The 19,310-nt window shown below is 39.7% G+C and overlaps 1 non-coding gene across 1 annotated transcript; it reads left to right on the top strand.

Moving 5' to 3' along the window:
* Positions 1–14,852: 14,852 nt before the first annotated feature.
* LOC148561163 (small nucleolar RNA R71) lies at positions 14,853–14,960 on the top strand. The gene has a single exon (XR_015887326.1). It is a non-coding gene; the product is annotated as a small nucleolar RNA R71 (small nucleolar RNA).
* Positions 14,961–19,310: the final 4,350 nt, after the last annotated feature.

Raw genomic sequence — 19,310 nt, 5'->3', positions numbered from 1 at the left:
AGTTGGGCATGGACTTTGTTGATAGAGATTTGCGGAGGATAAACATTTCGTGGGTGAGAGAATTCTACTGCAACTTTTTCCGTGCCACTCTTGATTCAGTCCTTCTAAGGGGTAGAGAGATCTTGATCACTGAGGCAGCTATTGGGGAGGCATTGCTTTGTCAACCTCGTACTGATGACACATGCGCCTATCAACAAGCAGAGGTATCTATCCACTGCATGACTTTTGATTATGAGGCGCTTAAGCGCGTGATTGCCACACCAGACGCCCCTTGGGTGATGGATTCTGGCAACAAGAAGCCCAAGGGGATGCTATTCACCTATCTGTCGAGAGAGGCTAAGGCTTGGCAACATATATTCGCCCATTATGTCTTGTCCACCACTCACTGCTCAGAGATTTCGATGGACATGCTAGTTCTTATTGGCTGTGTCATGGAGGGGAAGGAGGTAGACTTCCCTCGGCTGATCAGGCAGAGTATGTGGCGCGCACATATCCGTGGGCTCTTGCCATTCTCTACACTGGTCACCAGCATGATTGAGCTAGCTGATGTCCCATGGGAGGACGATGATGTGATACCACCACCCCCAGATGACGACGACAAGGAGGTTACTTTTCCATGGGGTGGGTGGGTGCACGAGAAGCCTCCACCCAGACGCCGTTCTCGAGCCAGAGTAGTGTGGAGGAAGCTCCGCCTTCATCATCAGCAGCAGCAGCAGGACCCCCCCTCTACTTCAGCCGCAGCATCCTTGCCACCACCACCAGCACCCGAGCCGACATACCTGTTGGTGCAGCGCCTGTTTCGCTTCATAGAGTGCAGTGAGCGTGGTATCATACGACGTCTCGACCGCATAGACCAGGTGTTTATCTCACAGGGCATTGAGCTACCTCCGCTTCCAGACTCTCCTACCTCCGACGAGCAGGATCAGGAGGAGGAGCATGGTGAGGAGCTGACTCATCAAGATGCACCCCCAGAGACACAGGCCACCCCTGAGGACTCACAGTCAGTACCACAGCCTGAGCCTGAGCCACAGCCCGGCGCGACTGTTGACCCCCATCCCGAGCTTCAGTAGTAGCATCGAGGACGATGCTTCATCCTAAAGTGTTGGGAGATCACCGTTTGTGACCGGTGAATAGCATTTATGTGGTGAATTTTTAGACATTTATCCTCTAGTTTCTGCCACTTTATTTTATTTCGCATTTTATTCTTGCACTTTATCTTTGAAATCATTTTGGGATTATTGTATATATTTGCTATTGTGGATACCCTTATTTTTGTTGTTGCACACCTGTATTACATATATATATATATATATATATATATATATATATATTGCATTTTGGCTTTTGATTGTGATTAGAAAAATATTTTGGATTGTTAAAACCTAGTTGACCCTTTTTATGTAAAGGATGTGTTTTGATTAAAAAGAGAGGGTAAACTAGGGAAAATTTTTAAAAATTTTCTAAATCACAAGCTTGCATTAGAATAAGCTTAGTCAATATAATGAAAATTTCTAAGAATTCCATTTCTAGAGCACCACTCCAATTGGTTGAAAAATTTTTTTTAACTTGCTTGATTAATACACTTTGTGGATCATGTTTTGAGCAAAGAACACAAGCATGAGAGTTTTGAGCCTAATTATGTGGTTACATCATATAACCACTTATTTTCATTCTTGTGTGCATTATTCTCTTCCTATGATTGTAATCTTTGATTTGTTTGATTCTTTATGTCCATTACTTTGTGTATACATACATTTATATGATTGAGGCTATTGTTCAAATAGCTCACTTACCCAAATAGCCAACCTTTTATCTTCCATTGCTAGCTAATTTTGAGCCTATGCTTAACTCACTTATTCTTAATTGAAACACATTACAAGCTTAAGTGAAAAATAATAAATGTCCCTTGTTTGGATCTTTAATTAGCTCAGGCTAGTGAGAGTGTTCATCATTTGATTTTGGAAAAGTTGGGTACATTGGGTAGAGATAAAAGTGTGTATGTGTTTTTGTTGAAAAATTTTAGAAATTGGGTACATACTCATGTATTAATCATGTGTAAACCATATGCATTGATGTTCTTGTATATGTTTCCATAAAAAAAACCATCTGAAACAAAAAGGGGACAAAAATGTCCCAAGGTTCAAAGTTTAATAATAATCAATGCATATGTGTGGTGATCAAAAGAGAATACATGAGTGTATGTAAAAGTGAAGAATGGGTAGTAAGGATTGTTTAGAATTGTATAGGTTGTCATAGGTTAGGTGGGAAGTTTAAGTTAATCAAAGATTCAAATCTTAAGCTCACTTGACCATATGCATCCTACCTTAACCCTAGCCCCATTACAACCTATGGGAAAGCCCTCATGATATTTGTATGCATGCATAAAATAATTGTTGATTGTTAGATGAAAAACAAATCTTAGAAAGCATGATTGCGGGAGAATTGAGTGAATCAACCCCATACACTAGAGTGCCTAGAGCGGATACACATCCGGTGAGGATTCGATTGCTCAATTACATGTTTCCACCCATGATCATCTTTTCTTGCAAGTTTGGAAAATCTTCCAATGATTCAATCCAATTGTAGTTTGCTTGATTGCTATTGCCTTAGCCCTTGTGCTTGCATATGTATTCTTGGAGATTGATTTATTTTGACTAAGCCATTGCATTCATGTAAATAGGTTGCATATAGATAGATTGCATTTAGTTAGTTTGCATTGAATAAAAGTTGATCCCTTTGCTTCTTTCTTGATTTCAGCATGAGGACATACTTAGTTTAAGTGTGAGGAGATTTGATAAACCCCGATTTTATTGTTTATCTTCTGCTTATTTTAGGGGATTTTATCACTTTTTCTCACATTTATTCAATGAAATAGCATGGTTTTGTAATTCTCCCTTGAATTGTACTTAAGTGTAAAAACATGCTTTTTAGGCCATTAAATTGATGATTTTAATTCACTTTAATTCCATTTGACGCCTTGATGTGTTTGATGAGTGGTTTCAGGTTCATAAGGCGAGTATTGGATGGAAGAAATGAGGAGAAAAGCATACAAAGTGGAGAATGCATGAAGAAACAAAAAAAATTGGGAATGCATTGATGGACGCGCACGCGTACAAGATGCGCACGCGCAGAAGTGATTTTGCCTAGATACACGCACGCGTATATGACGCATCCGCGCGGATGAAGAAACAGCCAATCGATGCGCACGCGCACATGGCGCATACGCCCCGATACTAGCATGTGACCCACTTAAGGGCAAAACGCTAGCGGCAATTTCTGAGCTGTCCAGGCCCAAATCCAACTTGTTTATGAGTGTATTTCATGCAGAATTGAAGTCCAAGCAAGGGGGAGCAATTAGTTAGTCAATATGAGCCTTTAGTTAGTTTTCTAGAGAGAGAAGCTCCCTCTTCTCTCTAGAATTAGGTTAGGATTAGGTTAAAATGTCTTGGATCTTGAATTAATTACTTGATTTCATCTTGGTTCTTTTACAATTTCTCACGTCTACATCTTGTCTTTCTTAGTTGTAATGTTAAATTCTCATTTTGCTATCTTTTATGTTGATGAACATTGTGGATCTAAATTCCTTTTAATGCAAATTTATCTTTCCATATCTCTTTTATGTTACATTCATTGACATTGTTGAGTTCTTGCTTATGATAGTTGTAGGTTTCCCTAATTTTAGCATTTTGTGATGTTTACTTCTATTGCATATTAGGTGTTTGATATAATGTTTTCTATAGTTTTTGAGTAGTCCTCTTGACCCTTGGCCTAGGCTAAGGGGATTGAGTGATCTTGAGTCCTTGGGCTTCATTGAAATGGTAAATCTAGGACCCTTGGGGATCAATTTGATAACCATTGACTCTAGCCTACTACTAAGTTGATTAGTAGCTAGGTTGGAACTTATGGATTGATGTTGATCAAGCCATTTGATGTACTCCAAGCCTAGGAGTAGACATTACGTACTTAAGCCTTTAGTGAGTAGACCTAATGAGCTCGGTTTCGCATAATTATCAATGTTTGAATTGTTGACAAGAATAGTGATCTCAATTACCTAAGTCTTAGCCAAGAGTCCTTTATCTTGCTTCTTTTAATTACTTGCTTGATTTACGTGTTTTGTCATTTAATTTCTTGCCCTCTTATTAATCAAACCCCCTTTGCCCCTTCATAGCCAATAATTGACCACTTCATTGCCATCCTCGTGAGATGACCCGGAGTCTAAATACTTCGGTAAATTTTTATTGGGGTTTGTACTTGTGACAACCAAATTTTTTTGCATGTGAGGATTCTTTGTTGGTGTAGAACTATACTTGCAACGAGAATTCATCCAATTGAGGAAATTCTATACCATCATAGAAGCCGCACACATCACAGCCCAAAACATTATCTTCTTCACCATCACTGGAACATAGGTTCTTGAAGGTTTCTTATGGAGAGCTACATCAAGCAACTGACGGATTTTCTTCATCAAATCTAGTTGGCACCGGAAGCTTTGGCTCTGTATATAAAGGAACACTTGTCCAATTTGAAAGACCTATTGTTGTGAAGGTGTTGAATCTTCAACCTCTGATTATTGAATGTGACTTATTTATCATTGAATTGAAGATTAGGGTACAAAGACTAAGGGACTGATTTGAACTATTTCAGCATAGTTACCTTGTCAGCAATAGCAGGGGACACCTAGGCGTCTGCTACGATGGCAGTTAACGTCACATGTTAGCTAACGTTAGCCAACTCAGTGAGGGAGATGACGGAAGGACGAACGTGAATAACTCGGTTATCTTTCGAGGACTATTTTGGTTAACTTTATCTTTTGAGGACGAAAATAGACATTGAGGTATCTTTTAGGGACGATTTTGACTATTAACTCCAAGTTTGGTGTTGCAAAAGCCTTCCTTTTTGACTTCTACCACTCTTATGTATGGCACCAAAGACTGGTGAAACCTCAAGAAAGAGGAAGGGAAAGGCACTTGCCTCCACTTCCCTCATCTCATTTGTCACATATGCAATTTAGCAAGAATTGTCATCGAAGAGGACAAGCCCATCACTAAAAGAAGGATGGAGCATGTTAAAGAGCCGGCACATGGACCACAGCAAGAGCATGTGGAGCCGCCTCAATAGAAATCCCTGAGATGTCTCAAGGGATGTATTTTCCTCCCCAAAATTTTTTGGGATCAACTGAATACCTCTCTAGGAGAGTGGAGCTCAAACGTGGAGCAAATGAGGTTGGAACATCAAGAGCACTCCACCGTCCTCCATGAAATAAAGAAGATTAGAGAGCTATGAGGGAAGAACAACATAGACAAGGGCGTGATAATTAGAAGATCAAGCACTACATTGGATCCTCAAGGAGGAGTAGTAGCCACCATCACTAAGGTGGATTTGTTCTCTTAATTCCCTTTTCTTATGTTATTTTTCTGTTTTCTGTTAGGTTTTATTGTATGCTCTCTTGTTCTTGTTGCATGATCATCTATGTCTTAAAGTTATAAAATGTTCCATATATCTCTCACCTTAAAAGAAAATTTTATTTTGAAAAGAATTGAGAGATACATGAATTTCAAGTTGATCTTAAGAATAGTTCAATTATCTTGATGTGGTGGCATTGCTTTTGTTTCGTGAATGTATGAACGAACAATTCATATTTGAAATTGGAATTAAGAATGTTAGCTCTTAAAAGAATGATGAAAAGGAGAAGTATTATTGGTAATCTGAAAAATCCTAAATAAATTAATTTTTGAAGCAAGAAAAAGCAGCAAAAAGAAAAAGAAAAAGCATGTTAGAATAAAAGAAAAAAATGTATACATGCATGCGAAAAAAGGCAAAGCAGAAAAAGCCAATAACCCTTTAAACCAAAAGGCAAGGGTAAAAGGATCCAAGGCTTTGAGCATCAATGGTTAGGAGGGTCAAAAGAAAATAAAATCTTGGCCTAAGCGGCTCAACCAAGATGTCCCTAACCATGTGCTTGTGGTGTGAAGGTGTCAAATGAAAAGCTTAAGACTGAGCAGTTAAAGTCGTGATCCAAAGTAAAAAGAGTGTGCTTAAGAACTCTGGACACCTCTATCTGGGGATTCTAGCAAAGTTGAATCACAATCCGAAAGGGTTCACCCAGTTAAGTGTCTGTGGCATTTATGTATCCGGTGGTAATACTGGAAAACAAAGTGCTTAGGGCCACGACCAAGACTCTAAAAAGCTGTGTTCTAGAATCAAAGAGAACTAAAATAGGAGATTTAATAAAATTATCTGGATTCTAAGTTCCTAGAGATACCAACACTTCTGAGTTTCAATGAATAGTGAGATGCCAAAACTATTCAGTAGCAAAAAGCTACTAAGTCCCACTCATCTAATTGAAACTGAGCCTCATTGGAAACTCTGAGATTTCTTGTATCTTACTAATCTTTTTTTCCTACTTTGCTTTTAGTTGCTTGGGGACAATCAAAAGTTTAAGTTTGGTGTTCTGATGAGCGGATATTTTATACGCCTTTTGGCATTGTTTTCATATAGTTCTTAGTTTGCTTTATTTAAGTTTTATTATATTTTCATAGGTTTTAGTGTAAATTCACATTTTTGGATTCTACTGTGAGTTTATGTATTTTTATGCAATTTTAGGTATTTTTTGGCTGAAATTGAGGAGTTGGAGCAAAAATTTGTTTCAGAGGCAGAGAAAGTGCTGCAGATGCTGTCTGGATCTGGCCTCCTGATGCATTCGCATATTTGCTATTTTAACTAGTTAGTTTAGGTGGTTTTAGCTTAATTTTATTTATTATTACTAGAATAAACAAGCAATTTTGTGAGTTTTCTCTACATGCATTCATAAACCAAGAACTAGGTGAAATTTGTCATACTTCATGCAAATGAATTAAGAGGTTTATAAATACGTTGATTTAAATAATGTCCTTGAAATTCATTGCATAAGATAGCAAAACTTTGAGGAAGATTCTTTGGTTTATGTTAGGTGATGAAGAAAAAAGATGATGGAGCAGGAATTAGAGCAAAAAGGGTTGAAGATGCATCAATCTTGACAAGGAAACAGAGCAAGGAGAGAAGCTTGAAATAGAGCCACAAGATGAGGATCGAGGGCGTTGCCAGGCAGGGAATGAACTGGCGTGTTCCCTAGCAACGCCCATAATAACGCCAAGGTGAAAATTGTTAACAAGAGGAGCTCACTAGCAAGTTGTTGGTGGCGTGTTCCTTGGTAACTCCAGCAACAACGCTAGCTTCAGAAATGCCAAGCCAAGGAAGTTCGAGCACGTTGCCAAGGCAAGGAGGAGAAGGCGTGTTTCTTAGCAACGCCAGCAACAACGCTGGCCACCTCAAGGCATCCTGCGAGAGGCTCAAACACGTTTCCAAGGAGATAATGAACTAGCGTTTGTGGCAATAACGCCAGCAACAACGCTGGCCCCTGCAAGGTGGCTATGGAAAATGACCATGGGCGTTGCCAACTTGAAGTTGAATGTGCGTGTTCCTTGGCAACGCAAGGCCAAGAAATTGAGCCAAGGAGAGCTCGAAGGCGTTCTTGCCTTGAAGCTGAAGTGGCGTGTTCATCAACAATGCCAGCAACAATGCCAAGGCTAAGAAATCTGGTCTAGGGGCGTTGCCATGGGCGTGTTTCACAATAACTCCCACAACAACTCCAACCAAGGCAGCCTGACCTCACCTCCTTCAAGGCTGAATAACTTGAGTTATAGAGATCCAATTTGAGTGCTTCAAGTTGCGTTGGAAAGCTGACATTCAGAGCTTTCCAACGATATATAATAGTTTATAGTGAAGCATGAAATGGAAGCTCGAATCAGAGTCATCTTTAGGCCCCAAAAACAAGGAAATGAGGTTGAAATTCAAGGAAGCATGAATGGGCTAAGGAAGGGTGATCGAACACGTTGCCAAGGCTAAAATGGCCTGGCGTGTTCCTTGGCAACTTGGGCAACAACGCCCAGGCCAAGAAATCTGGGCTAGGGGCATTGCCATGGGCGTGTTTCACAATAACTCCCACAACAACTCCAACCAAGGCAGCCTGACCTCACCTCCTTCAAGGATGAATAACTTGAGTTACAGAGATCCAATTTTAGTGCTTCTAGTTGTGTTGGAAAGCTGACATTCAGAGATTTTTAACGATATATAATAGTTCATAATGAAGCATGAAATGGAAGCTCGAATCAGAGTCATCTTTAGGCCCCAAAAACAAGGAAATGAGGTTGGTGCACGAAATTGTGATGTCCAGGCTCGAACAATCCCTGGCAACGTGAGCAACTTGGTACGCGTAATCGTGATTACACTTTAATGATGTAAAATTCATGGCTCTTTCTTTCCCTGGCAATGGCGCCAAGAACATGGTGCCAATACCATGGTTCACAACTTCGATACAACTAACCAGCAAGTGCACTGGGTCGTCCAAGTAATACCTTACGTGAGTAAGGGTCGAATCCCACAGAGATTGTTGGTATGAAGCAAGCTATGGTCACCTTGCAAATCTCAGTCAGGCGGATATAAAGTGATAATGGTGTTTTCGAATATTATATAATAAAATAGGGATAGAGATACTTATGTAAATCATTGGTAGGAATTTCAGATAAGCGAATGGAGATGTTTTTTGTTCCTTTGAACCTCTGCTTTCCTGCTATCTTCATCCAATCAGTCTTACTCCTTTCCATGGCTGGCTTTATGTGATACATCACCACTGTCAATGGCTACTTTCGGTCATCTCTCGGGAAAATGATCCAATGCCCTGTCACGGCACGGCTAATTGTCTGGAGGCATCACCCTTGCCAATGGCTTCATCTTATCCTCTCAGTGAATAATATGCTCACGCACCCTGTCACGGCACGGCTATTCATCTGTCGGTTCTCGATCATGCTGGAATAGGATTTACTATCCTTTTGCGTCTGTCACTAACGGCCTGCAATCGCGAGTTAGGAGCTCGTCACAGTTATTCAATCATTGAATCCTACTCGGAATACCACAGACAAGGTTTAGACCTTTCGGATTCTCTTGAATGCCGCCATCATTCTAGCTTACGCCACGAAGATTCCGGTTAGGAGATCTAAGAGATATTCATTCTAGCTTATTTCATGTAGAACATAAGTGTTTGTCAGGCACACGTTCATAAGGGAGAAGGATGATGAGCGTCACACATAATCATCACCTTCATCACGTTCTTGGGTGCGAATGGATATCTTAGAAGCGAAATAAGATGAATTGAATGGAAAACAGTAGTACTTTGCATTAATCTTTGAGGAACAGCAGAGCTCCACACCTTAATCTATGGAGTGTAGAAACTCTACCGTTGAAAATACATAAGTGAAAGGTTCAGGCATGGCCGAGAGGCCAGCCCCTATGGTCTAAGAACTATGCATTCCCAGATGTCTAATACAATAGTAAAAGGTCCTATTTATAATAAACTAGTCACTAGGGTTTACATGAGTAAGTAATTGATGCATAAATCCACTTCCGGGGCCCACTTGGTGTGTGCTTGGGCTGGGCTTGAGTGTTGCACGTGTAGAGGTCCTTCTTGGAGTTGAACGCCAGCTTTTGTGCCAGTTTGGGCGTTCAACTCTGGTTTTGGCTCCTTTTCTGGCACTGGACGCTAAATTTGGGCAGAAAGCTGGCGTTGAACGCCAGTTTATGTCATCTATTATTGGCCAAAGTATGGACTATTATATATTTCTGGAAAGCCCTGGATGTCTACTTTCCAACGCAATTGGAAGCGCGCCATTTCAAGTTTTGTAGCTCCAGATAATCCACTTTGAGTGCAGGGAGGTCAGAATCCAACAGCATCAGCAGTCCTTCTTCAACCTCTGAATCTGATTTCTGCTCAAGTCCCTCAATTTCAGCCAGAAAATACCTGAAATCACAGAAAAACACACAAACTCATAGTAAAGTCCAGAAATGTGAATTTAACATAAAAACTAATGAAAACATCCCTAAAAGTAACTAGATCCTACTAAAAACATACTAAAAACAATGTCAAAAAGCGTATAAATTATCCGCTCATCACAACACCAAACTTAAATTGTTACTTGTCCCCAAGCAACTGAAAATCAAATAGGATAAAAAGAAGAGAATATACTACAAATTCCAAACTATCAATGAAACAGAGCTTCAATCATATGAGCGGGACTTATAGCTTTTTGCCTCTTGAATAGTTTTGGCATCTCACTCTATCCATTGAAGTTTAGAATGATTGGCATCTATAGGAACTTCAGATTTCGAATAGTGTTATTGACTCTCCTAGTTCAGTATGATGATTCTTGAACACAGCTTCTTTATGAGTCTTGGCCGTGGCCCTAAGCACTTTGTTTTCCAGTATTACCACCGGATACATAAATGCCACAGACACATAATTGGGTGAACCTTTTCAGATTGTGACTTAGCTTTGCTAAAGTCCCCAATTAGAGGTGTCCAGGGTTCTTAAGCACACTCTTTTTTTGCTTTGGACCTTGATTTTAACCGCTCAGTCTCAAGTTTTCACTTGACACCTACACGCCACAAGCACATGGTTAGGGACAGCTTGGTTTAGCCGCTTAGACCAGGATTTTATTCCTTTAGGCCCTCCTATCCACTGATGCTCAAAGCCTTGGGATCCTCTTTATTTACCCTTGCCTTTGGTTTTAAGGGTTACTGGCTTTTTGCTCTTGCCTTTTGGTTTTAAGAGCTTTTGGCTTTTTCTGCTTGCTTTTTCTTTCTATATTTTTTTTTCGCCTATTTTTTTTTTCTGCAAGCTTTGTTCTTTGCTGCTTTTTCTTGCTTCAAGAATCATTTTTATGATTTTTCAGATTATCAAATAATATGTTTCCTAGTCATCATTCTTTCAAGAGCCAACATATTTAACATTCTTAGACAACAACTTCAAAAGACATATGCACTGTTCAAGCATACATTCAGAAAACAAGAAGCATTGTCACCACATCAATATAATTAAACTAAGTTCAAGGATAAGTTCGAAACTCATGTACTTCTTGTTCTTTTGAATTAAACATTTTTCATTTAAGAGAGGTGATGGATTCATAGGACATTTATAACTTTAAGACAAAGTTACTACTACTAATGATCATGTAATGAAGACACAAACATAGATAGCACATAACATAGAAAACGAAAAACAGAAGAAATAAGAACAAGGAATGAATCCACCTTAGTGATGGTGGCGTTTCCTTCTTGAGGAACCAATGATGTCCTTGAGCTCTTCTATGTCTCTTCCTTGTCTTTGTTGCTCCTCCCTCATTGCTTTTTGATATTCTCTTATTTCATGAAGCATGATGGAATGCTCTTGATGTTCCACCCTTAGTTGTCCCATATTGGAACTCAATTCTCCTAGGGAGGTGTTGATTTGCTCCCAATAGTTTTGTGGAGGAAAGTGCATTTGAGGCATTTCCGGAATCTTATGGTGATGAGCTTCATACGCCTCTTGAGCTCCATGAATGGGCTCTCTTGCTTGCTCCATCTTCTTCTTAGTGATGGGCTTGTCCTCTTTAATGAGGATATCTCCCTCTATGTCAATTCCAGCCGAATTGCATAGGTGGCAGATGAGGTGAGGAAAGGCTAACCTTGCCATAGTGGAGGACTTGTCAGCCACTTTGTAGAGTTCTTGAGGTATAATCTCATGAACTTCCACCTCTTCTCCAATCATGATGCTATGGATCATGATGGCCCAGTCTATAGTAACTTCAGACCGGTTGCTAGTGGGAATGATTGAGCATTGAATGAACTCCAACCATCCTCTAGCTATAGGCTTGAGGTCTAATCTTCTTAGTTGAACCGGCTTGCCTTTGGAGTCAATCTTCCATTGAGCTCCTTCTACACATATGCCCATAAGGACTTGGTCCAACCTTTGATCAAAGTTGACTCTCCTTGTGTAGGGGCGTGCGTTCTCTTCTATGTTTGGCAAGTTGAACGCCAACCTCACATTTTCCGGACTAAAATCTAAGTATTTCCCCCGAACCATTGTAACATAGTTCTTTGGATCCGGGTTCTTACTTTGATCATGGTTCTTGGTGATCCATGCATTGGCATAGAACTCTTGAACCATTAGGATGCCGACTTGTTGGATGGGATTTGTTAGAACTTCCCAACCTCTTCTTTGAATTTCATATCGGATCTCTGGATACTCATTTCTTTTAAGTTTGAAAGGGACCTCAGGGATCACCTTCTTCTTGGCCACAACATCATAGAAGTGGTCTTGATGGGCTTTGGAGATGAACCTTTCCATCTCCCATGACTCGGATATGGAAGCTTTTATCTTCCCTTTCCCTCTTCTAGAGGATCCTCCGGTCTTAGATGCCATCAATGGTAATGGAAAAACAAAAAAAGCTATGCTTTTACCACACAAACTTAGAATATTGCTCGCCCTCGAGCAATAAACAAAAGAATAGAAGAAGAAGAAGAAGAAATATGGAGAGGGAGAGGGAGATGTGGTTTCGGCCAAGAGGAGTGTAGAGGGGTGTGTTGTGTGAATTTGATGAAGAATGGAGGTCTTTATATAGGGAAGGGAGGGGGGTTAAGGTTCGGCCATATGGGTGGGTTTGGGTGGGAAATTGGTTTTGAATTTTGAATGTAGGTGGAGTTTATGAGGTAGGTTTATGGGGAAGAGTGGATGGATGTGAGTGGTGAAGAGGTGATGGGGAAGAGAGTTTATGGGGTTGTGTGAAAGAGAGTGGTGAGAAGAAGTGAGTGGAGGTAGGTAGGGATCCTGTGGGGTCCACAGATCCTGAGTGGATCCTGTGGGGTCCACAGATCCTGAGGTGTTCAAGGATTTACATCCCTGCACCCATTAGGCATGTAAAAATGCCTTTGTACCCAACTCTGGGCGTTCAGCGCTAGGCTGGTGGCCATTTTGGGCGTTCAATGCCCATTTGTGTGCCATTTCTGGCGTTGAACGCCAGAACCATGCCTGTTCTGGCGTTCAGCACCCAGAAGCTGCCCATTTTGGGCGTTCAGCGCCAGCACCATGCTCTGTTCTGGCGCTGAACGCCAGACAGATGCTCCTCCAGGGTGTGATTTTTCTTCTGCTGTTTTTGATTCCGTTTTCAATTTTTATATTTATTTTGTGACTCCACATGATCATGAACTTACAAAGACATATAACTAAGAAAAATATAGTTAGATAAATAAAAATTGGGTTGCCTCCCAACAAGCGCTTCTTTAATGTCAATAGCTTGACAGTGGGCTCTCATGGAGCCTCACAGATGTGCAGAGCTTTGTTGAGACTCTCCAACACCAAACTTAGAGTTTGGATATGGGAGTTCAACACCAAACTTAGAGTTTGGTTGTGGCCTCCCAACACCAAACTTAGAGTTTGACTGTGGGGGCTCTGGTTGACTCTGCCTTGAGAGAAGCTTTTTCTGCTTCCTCTCCATGGTTGCAGAGGGAGATCCTTGAGTTTTAAACACAAGGGAGTCCTCATTCCATTGAAGGACTATTTCACCTCTGTCAACATCAATCACAGCTCTTGCTGTGGCCAGGAAAGGTCTTCCTAGGATGATGGATTCATCCTCTTCCTTTCCAGTATCCAGGACTATGAAATCAGTAGGGATGTAAAGGCCCTCAACCTTTACTAGCACATCCTCTACTTGTCCATAAGTCTGTTTTCTTGAGTTGTCTGCCATCTCTAATGAGATTCTAGCAGCTTGCACCCCATAGATTCCCAGTTTTTCTATTACAGAGAGGGGCATGAGGTTTATTCCTGAACCAAGGTCACACAGAGCCTTAAAGATCATGGTGCCTATGGTACAGGGTATTATGAACTTTCCAGGATCCTGTCTCTTCTGAGGCAATGTCAGTTGATCCAGATCACTTAGTTCATTGATAAACAAGGGAGGTTCAACTTCCCAAGTATCAATGCCAAATAATTTGGCATTCAGCTTCATGATTGCACCAAGAAACTTGGCAGTTTGCTCTTTAGTAACATCCTCATTCTCTTCAGAAGAGGAATACTCATCAGAGCTCATGAAGGGCATAAGGAGGTTCAATGGAATCTCTATGGTCTCTAGATGAGCCTCAGAGTCCTTTGGTTACTCAGAGGGAAGCTCCTTATTGATCACTGGACGTCCCAGGAGGTCTTCCTCCTTGGGATTCACGTCCTCTCCTCTCCTCACAGGTTCGGCCATGGTGCTTATGTCAATGGCCTTGCACTCTCCTTTTGGATTCTCTTCTGTATTGCTTGGGAGAGTACTATGAGGGATTTCAGTGATCCTTTTACTCAGCTGGCCCACTTGTGCTTCTAGATTTCTAATGGAAGATCTTGTTTCATTCATGAAACTTACAGTGGCCTTAGATAGATCAGAGACTAAGTTTGCTAAATTAGAAGTATTTTGTTCAGAGTTCTCTGTCTGTTGCTGAGTGGATGATGGAAAAGGCTTGCTATTGCTAAACCTGTTTCTTCCACCATTATTAAAGCCTTGTTGAGGCTTTTGATCCTTCCATGAGAAATTTGGATGATTTCTCCATGATGAGTTATAGGTGTTTCCATAAGGTTCACCTAAGTAATTCACCTCTGCTATTGCAGGGTTCTCAGGATCATAAGCTTCTTCTTCATAAGAAGCCTCTTGAGTACTGTTGGATGCAGCTTGCATTCCATGCAGACTCTGAGAGATCATATTGACTTGCTGAGTCAATATTTTATTCTGGGCCAATATGGCATTCAGAGTATCAATTTCAAGAACTCCCTTCTTCATAGGCGTCCCATTGCTCACAGGATTCCTTTCAGAAGTGTACATGAACTGGTTATTAGCAACCATGTCAATGAGTTCTTGAGCTTCTGCAGGCGTTTTCTTTAGGTGAATGGATCCACCTGCAGAAGTGTCCAGTGACATCTTTGATAGCTCAGATAAACCATCATAGAATATATCCAGGATGGTCCATTCTGAAAGCATGTCAGAAGGACACTTTTTGGTCAACTGTTTGTATCTTTCCCAAGCTTCATAGAGGGATTCACCTTCTTTCTGTCTGAAGGTTTGAACATCAGCTCTAAGCTTGCTCAGCTTTTGAGGAGGAAAGTACTTGGCTAAGAAAGCCGTGACCAGCTTATCCCAAGAGTTCAGGCTGTCTTTGGGTTTGAGAATCCAACCATAATCTAGCTCTGTCTCTTACAGCAAAAGGGAAAAGCATGAGCCTGTAGACTTCAGGATCTACTCCATTAGTCTTAACAGTATCACATATCTGCAAGAATTCAGTTAAGAACTGAAAAGGATCTTCAGATGGAAGTCCATGAAACTTGCAGTTCTGCTGCATCAGAGAAACTAATTGAGGTTTCAGCTCAAAGTTGTTTGTTCCAATGGCAGGAATGGAGATGCTTCTTCCATGTAAATTGGAATTAGGTGCAGTAAAGTCACCAAGCATCTTCCTTACATTATTATTATTTTCGGCTGCCATCTCCTCTGCCTGTTCGAAAATTTTTGAAAGGTTATCTCTGGATTGTTGTATTTTAGCTTCTCTTAATTTTCTCTTCAGAGTCCTTTCAGGTTCTGGATCTGCTTCCACAAGAATGTTCTTATCCTTGCTCCTGCTCATATGACAAAGAAGAGGGCACAGAAAAATAATAATAATAATAGAGATCCTTTATACCACAGTATAGGGATCCATGTGTGAGTAGAAGAAGAGGGGGAGACAAAGAATGTAATATAATAGAAGAAACACAACTGTGAGGATGGTAGAGATGTGAGATGAGATGTTAGGATATGAATGAATAAATATAATAAGATGGGGGAGGGATAATTTTCGAAAATTATTTTGAAAAAGAGTTAGTGATTTTCGAAAATGGTTTTTGAAAATTGTTAGTATTTTTTTCGAAAATTTTTTTTTTTGAAATTAAAAATAAAAATAAGAATAATTAGTTAATTAAAAAGAAATTTTTGAAAAAGAGGGAAGATATTTTCGAAAGTTAGAGAGAGGGAGTTAGTTAGGTAGTTTTGAAAAAGTTAAGAAACAAACAAAAAGTTAGTTAGTTAGTTGAAACAAATTTTGAAAAGATAAGAAGTTAGGAAGTTAGAAAAGATATTTTGAAAAGATATTTTTGAAAGAGATAAGATAAGAAGATATTTTAGAAATTAATTTTGAAAAAGATTTGATTTTTAAAATCTCAATTAATGACTTGATTCACAAGAAATCACAAGATATGATTCTAGAATTTAAAGTTTGAATTTTTCTTAACGAGCAAGTAACAAACTTCAAATTTTTGAATCAAAACATTAATTGATTATGTTATTTTCAAAAATTTGATATAAAAATAAGAAAAAGATTTTCGAAAAATATTTTTGGAATTTTCGAAAATAACTAAGAATTTTGAAAAAGATTTGATTTTTGAAAAAGATTTTGAAAAAGATAAGATTTTCAAATTGAAAATTTTATTTGACTCGTAAGAAACAACTTGATTTTAAAAATTTTTGAAAAAGTCAACTCAAATTTTCGAATTTGATGAGAGAAAAAGGGAAAGATATCTTTTTGTTTTTTGAATTTTTATGATGAGAGAGGAAAACATGAAAAATGATGCAATGCATGAAAGTTATGGATCAAAACAATGAATGCATGCAAGAATGCTATGAATGTCAAGATGAACACCAAGAACACTTTGAATGTCAAGATGAACATCATAGACACAATTTTGAAAAATTTTTAATGCAAAGAAAACATGCAAGACACCAAACTTAGAATTCTTTAATGCTTATGCACTAAGAATTCAAGAATGCATATGAAAAACACCATACAACACAAAACAAAAAATCATCAAGATCAAACAAGAAGACTTACCAAGAACAACTTGAAGATCATGAAGAACATTATGAATGCATGAAATTTTCGAAAAATGCAAGATGCACATGCAAATGACACCAAACTTATGACATGACTCATGACTCAAACAAGAAACACAAAAAATGTTTTCGATTTTTTTATGATTTTCTAATTTTTTTGGATTTTTTTGAAAATTATATGAAAAACAAAAATAAGGGTTCCAAAATTTTTAATATGAATTCCAGGAATCTTATGCTCTAAAGCTCCAATCAAAGGGTCAGGCATGGCTTAATAGTCAGCCAAGCTTTAGTATGTAACTCAGACATGACACGCCCAACATACTCATTCCAAAGGAATTAGACATGGCTTTACAGCCAGCCAGGCTTCAACATGCTTCATGAAATACTAGAATTCATTTTTAAAAATTCTGAAGACAAATAGATTTTTGAAAACATTTTTATTTAATTTTTTTTTTTTCGAAAACAGATGAGAAATTTTTGAAAGATTTTTTTTTTTGAAAATTTTTTTTTTGAAAAATTTTTGAAAAGAAAACGAAAAGAAAGTTACCCAATCTGAGCAACAAGATGAACCGTCAGTTGTCCAAACTCGAACAATCCCCGGCAACGGCGCCAAAAACTTGGTGCACGAAATTGTGATGTCCAGGCTCGAACAATCCCTGGCAACGTGAGCAACTTGGTACGCGTAATCGTGATTACACTTTAATGATGTAAAATTCATGGCTCTTTCTTTCCCTGGCAATGGCGCCAAGAACATGGTGCCAATACCATGGTTCACAACTTCGATACAACTAACCAGCAAGTGCACTGGGTCGTCCAAGTAATACCTTACGTGAGTAAGGGTCGAATCCCACGGAGATTGTTGGTATGAAGCAAGCTATGGTCACCTTGCAAATCTCAGTCAGGCGGATATAAAGTGATAATGGTGTTTTCGAATATTATATAATAAAATAGGGATAGAGATACTTATGTAAATCATTGGTAGGAATTTCATATAAGCGAATGGAGATGTTTTTCGTTCCTCTGAACCTCTGCTTTCCTGCTATCTTCATCCAATCAGTCTTACTCCTTTCCATGGCTGGCTTTATGTGATACATCACCACTGTCAATGGCTACTTTCGGTCATCTCTCGGGAAAATGATCCAATGCCCTGTCACGGCACGGCTAATCGTCTGGAGGCATCACCCTTGCCAATGGCTTCATCTTATCCTCTCAGTGAATAATATGCTCACGCACCCTGTCACGGCACGGCTATTCATCTGTCGGTTCTCGATCATGCTGGAATAGGATTTACTATCTTTTTGCGTCTGTCACTAACGCCCTGCAATCGCGAGTTAGGAGCTCGTCACAGTCATTCAATCATTGAATCCTACTCGGAATACCACAGACAAGGTTTAGACCTTCCGGATTCTCTTGAATGCCGCCATCATTCTAGCTTACGCCACGAAGATTCCGGTTAGGAGATCTAAGAGATATTCATTCTAGCTTATTTCATGTAGAACAGAAGTGTTTGTCAGGCACGCGTTCATAAGGGAGAAGGATGATGAGCGTCACACATAATCATCACCTTCATCACGTTCTTGGGTGCAAATGGATATCTTAGAAGCGAAATAAGATGAATTGAATGGAAAACAGTAGTACTTTGCATTAATCTTTGAGGAACAGCAGAGCTCCACACCTTAATCTATGGAGTGTAGAAACTCTACCGTTGAAAATACATAAGTGAAAGGTCCAGGCATGGCCGAGAGGCCAGCCCCCATGGTCTAAGAACTATGCGTTCCCAGATGTCTAATACAATAGTAAAAGGTCCTATTTATAATAAACTAGTCACTAGGGTTTACATGAGTAAGTAATTGATGCATAAATCCACTTCCGGGGCCCACTTGGTGTGTGCTTGGGCTGGGCTTGAGTGTTGCACGTGTAGAGGTCCTTCTTGGAGTTGAACGCCAGCTTTTGTGCCAGTTTGGGCGTTCAACTCTGGTTTTGGCTCCTTTTCTGGCGCTGGACGCTAGATTTGGGCAGAAAGCTGGCGTTGAACGCCAGTTTACATCGTCTATTCTTGGCCAAAGTATGGACTATTATATATTTCTGGAAAGCCCTGGATGTCTACTTTACAACGCAATTGGAAGCGTGCAATTTCAAGTTCTGTAGCTCCAGATAATCCACTTTGCGTGCAGGGAGGTCAGAATCCAACAGCATCAGCAGTCCTTCTTCAACCTCTGAATCTGATTTCTGCTCAAGTCCCTCAATTTCAGCCGGAAAATACCTGAAATTACAGAAAAACACACAAACTCATAGTAAAGTCCAGAAATGTGAATTTAACATAAAAACTAATGAAAACATCCCTAAAAGTAACTAGATCCTACTAAAAACATACTAAAAACAATGTCAAAAAGCGTATAAATTATCCGCTCATCAGAGGTTGAAATTCAAGGAAGCATGAATGGGCCAAAGAAGGGTGATCGAACACGTTGCCAAGGCTAGAATGGCCTGATGTGTTCCTTGGAAACTTGGGCAACAACGCCCTGGCCAAGAAATCTGGGCTAGAGGCGTTGTCATGGGCGTTACTGGTGGCGTGTT

This window comes from Arachis ipaensis, chromosome B6, assembly GCF_059453495.1.
Source record: "Arachis ipaensis isolate K30076 ecotype BB chromosome B6, ASM5945349v1, whole genome shotgun sequence".
NCBI lineage: Eukaryota > Viridiplantae > Streptophyta > Magnoliopsida > Fabales > Fabaceae > Arachis > Arachis ipaensis.
Note: the sequence above shows the minus strand (reverse complement) of the source record. Positions and strands in the feature narration are given on the sequence as shown.